The sequence below is a fragment of the Lagopus muta genome, chromosome 16 (assembly GCF_023343835.1).
Source record: "Lagopus muta isolate bLagMut1 chromosome 16, bLagMut1 primary, whole genome shotgun sequence".
In the NCBI taxonomy this organism is placed as follows: domain Eukaryota; kingdom Metazoa; phylum Chordata; class Aves; order Galliformes; family Phasianidae; genus Lagopus; species Lagopus muta.
The window spans coordinates 7,099,820-7,104,370 of record NC_064448.1 but is presented as its reverse complement, the minus strand read 5'-3'; positions in this window follow the sequence as shown (position 1 = coordinate 7,104,370).

The following is a 4,551-nucleotide window of genomic DNA, read 5'->3' as shown; positions in this document are numbered from 1 at the left end:
TTCCCGCCGGCCAATCACACCCAGACCTACTGATTCCCAGCCAATCACCGCCCGAGATCGTGGACCCGTGCAGCCAATCGTCGTCGGAGATGTAAGCGGGAGGCGGATTCCTCTTACTGTGAAAGACTCTTCCGCTTTCTTCGGGCACGCGCAGTTTCCGCCGGGCGGCGCTCGTTGGCTGTCTGCTGGCAGGGAGCGCTGACGCGAAGGTGCGGCTCGCGCCGGGCTGCGAGTGCATCGGCCGGCGGGAGACGTGCGTGTGGGCAGGGCTGCGCCGTCCGAGGGAAGCCGTGCGTTGCGCGCGGTCACGCCTCGCCTTCCAAAGCTGCGAGCACCTCTAATGTTCCGCCGTCCCTCGTTTAGAACAACGATGTCAGGGTGTAATGCAAACGAGCCAGCACGACGGAGTTCGGTAAACCGATGTAATGCATTCAAGCGCTTAATTAAAAAACATTTTCATTACCGTCAGAGCACAGTACAGAATTACAGACCTGTGACCGACACGGGGCTGTGCTGATCCCGCATCGCACCGTGTGGGAAAACCGCGCGTCACAGCAGGCGAACCTGCACCGTGTAAATAAAATACTCATCCCACCGGTTTTCTAAAAAGGGAAAGAAAGCAAATGGGAGCTATAAATGGCAGAACAGCTGTACAGAAAGCGCTCAGCGTGCCACCAGATGTCACTGCAATTCAAGCAAATGACAAGCGGTATGAGGTCGGAGCGCGGCCAGCGCCGGGCTAATGGGCGCTGAGCATTAACTGCGGCATTCGCTGCGATCACGTTCTCTCTCGGCATACTTAACAGTTTTGCTTGGCACGAGAAAGGTCAGCAGTAGAACTTGCATGGAGTTTTGCGTGACACGGACTGGAGCGAGCAATGAAAGCCTTCGATCCTCCTCAGCTCAAACAGCTGCGAGGACTTCAACAGCGTTTTGGGAAATATTTCTTAGTTTCTGTATCCCCCCAGGCCTTTTAGAAAAGATGTTTCTTTCCTTGCTGAAGCCACAAGATAATTGCTAAAATATGTCTCCCAGTTCAGTCAGTTCACTGGCCCTTCTGCTGATAGTTCCCTTCAAAGGGATCAGTTTGGCCACTTATGCTCCATGATATATGGCACCTACACTTAAAAAAGAATGGAGAAAATGGAAGCAGAAGTGTGTTCAGAACAGGGTCTTGGAAAATTAGAGGTCCTGGAAAACACTGTAGTCAATAAAATCAGTGTTTGGCACAGGTACTGTTGTGTAAAGAGCTGAGAAGGGTCAGAGCATTTATGCCAAACAGTTTTAATATCAAGTGTCAGCTGAAATAGTTGCAGATCTGAGATCATAAGGAGAAGGCCAAATCAGGAAAGAAGTCAGTACTAACATTAGACCCATGTTGGCAAATGAATAAACGTTTAGAGTTGCCATTCTGTGTCTTTATGAGACAGTGCTGAAAAGTACACACAAGTAATACACAGAGCACTGACGAGCATTGAGCTGTTAAGTGCTATGCTCACAACAGACCATTATTATATTGCTACTACTTGAAGCTGGATTTTTAAGAGGATACATTCAGATTCACTATTAATTTGCGACTAAATATAAAAATAAAACCTATATTAAAAATAACACTGCCTGTAAGACAAATCTCGCTGGGCGTTCACAGCAAAAGTCCAGTCAAAGTATTGAAAAATCAGCTGAACAAATATTATTGACAATTATATTGCTGGGTATTCAGATGTCAAGATCTCTGATGAAGTAAAGGGATTGTAATATCTAACCATTGAATACTCTTAAATTGTGGCATTGGTGCATATGCACGCACACACAAACAAGCTCAAGTAACTCCACATTGTTTTCCAGTGACGTGTTAAAAGTCAAAGACCACTCTCCTTTACTGCTCTCAGGTCAGTCTGCACTCTGATAGCATCCTCAGGTGGTTCTTAATACTCTTTTCTAACGAGTACAGTGACAAGGATGAAGGCAGTACTGTGAGTTCTGCCTGATGTCTGTAGCACAGGAAAAGAGGTGCCACAAAGACATTATAAGAGCACGTATGTCTAGAAGCATACTCCTTTGTGCATCTGTATGCATTATTTATAACACAACCTCTATACTTCAAAATGAAAAGTGATACTGAAATTCTTAAACAACTCAGCACGATACAGACATTTCCACCTATTTAATGTGATTTGCGATAGCCATCTTTTCCCCCAGGCAACTTTGGCACTGTAATGTTAAAGCTGTTAGTCCTGATTAAAAAGTAATTACTAAAAGCATATTACCAATTATGTCTTCTAATTAAACGTTTCTGATTTGCTTTAGAAGGAACCTTGGTAACAGATAATTCACATCTTGAACTGTGTGGGTTAAATGCTCGGCACAGAGGGAGATGCTTTCACATAGTGGATAAATAGTTACTGTAGAGATGGACACTCTCTTACCCTCTGTATATACACCTTTATGAAACTTCCAAGAGAAAAGCACATGGTCTGAGAGGAGAAAATGTAGCAATAAAAATGGAAAAAAAGACACGCAGGGAAAAACAATGCAACTGTGAATCTCAGACTCAGTTAAGACCATCTAGTGCAATTCTGGAAGGGCTTAGAAGAGAACCACTTTTTCTTTCCCTCAAAACAATAGTAGAGTCATATCGGAGTAACTGACAACATGCCTTTTTCCAACATTAGATCTTAATCCTGCACAGAACTAAGGTGAAATTCCATGTAAGAAATAGAAGTCATTTTTGAAGCTATATAAACACTGTAATCTTTTCAAGTGTTGTTTGGTCAATTTTCAGCAACTGTTGAATCCAACTTACTTCCTAAACTGAGGATGTTGCTCTGTGACAACTCAGTACTACGTTAGCTAAAGATCTTTCTTAACTGTTAACAGGAGTACCATTCACAAAGACAACACAGAACTGTGAAAAGCTTTATTGCAACCTCTCCTATTAAAATAGTCAGTTTTCTTACTGTTCTTAAAGGAAATAAACACTTTACAACTCCTCAGTAAAACAAAATGACATTTTGTCAAGCAGATGTACTTCATTGACATACTGTATAATGTACTTTTTTTCTTGACATGACAATCAGGAAAGGCAACCTTCTCATTTACATGGATTCCACGTTTGTTTACAAAAACATACTTGAAAGGACTTTGAAACTGTGGATTACTGGACATTCTATGACTAAAATAGTCAAGTTTTGAAAGTGCATTACATGGCAATAACTCTTGTGAAGAATTCAGTTTTACAAAATCCTCATTATAAGGGAAGTGCTCAGTTTGAAAACAGTGCAGGCAGTGAAGTTGTCCTGAGAATTTAAGTGGTCATAAGTCTGCCTTCATGATAGGTGCACGCTACCACTACTTATTGGCTTAATCCTTCTGTTGTTGTCAACTAGAATCCTTCTGATGTTCCTACAGAATATGACAGGAAAAAAACTAGTACAGATTTCATCTGTCATGACTCAGTACCTGTGTGAATATTTAACAGCTCAGGAGCACCCTAAAGAAAAAAGTTTTTTATGTACTGAAGGAACCTAGCGATCCCTCCCAGTTCCTTCCTAATGTAGGCATGCTCAACTCAGTCAGCAAAGCCAGGCAACTGGTTTAGTAACAGCTGCTGTCCATTCTTCTACAGCAGTGACAGACATGCAGAGATAAAAGGCAAACTTGGGATAACACGTGAATATTCAAAATTTTGTACATGCAAATACCCTGAGAGGCTACAGAAGGAAGACAATGCAAACCAAACTCACTTTGCTGAGATATTCAGTTCTCACCTCTCTGACATAGTGACTTTAAACTGTCTCTCTATAATCTCTTGCTCCTTGCAGTAACAAGGCAATTTTGACATTTGCAAGCATGAATGTTTCTCTTTCAGAACACAGCAACAGCATATTAGCACCAGTGAGCCAAGTATCGCATTGGGCTCCAGCAACACCCATTGTAAAACAGTATGAAATAGCAGTCTCAGAAGAGAAGGAAGTTAACAGTGTGCTGAGAGACAGTTCAGTGTTTTTGCTCAGGAAAGAAAAACAGTAATTGGGGGGAGAGGGGGGGGAAGGAGCAATACTTTAAAATAGTGCCTTTTATTCAGCACAGGTTCTTCTGTGCATGTTTGTATGTGCATGTGCCTATGTTTTCTTTTTACTTTGCTAACAAATATGTAAAACTCCACTTCTATGGAGTTCAACAACAAGCAATAAACTTTAATGATATTACTTAAGTAAGCAAGTGTCACCAAAGTAAGGTTCAGTTCATGCCAAGAAAGATTCTTCTGCAGTTACTCAAGGTGTGTTTTACCCTACCTGACATTTGGCACAATCTGCAACAGCACTGAGAATTTCTTTGCAGCAGAACTCATCCTGCAGCAGCTGACACAGTCAGTCACACTACAGGCAGCTTGCAAACTACAGCAACATCGCTACTGAGTATAGAGAACATCTGGGTTGATTACTTCAGATGTGTTATGTCATACACCATCATATGTCATTTAGCCATACAGAGCCCCCCCCCCCCAAAAAAAAGGAGGGCATGAGTCAAGAAGTGCCTCTTCTTGCATTG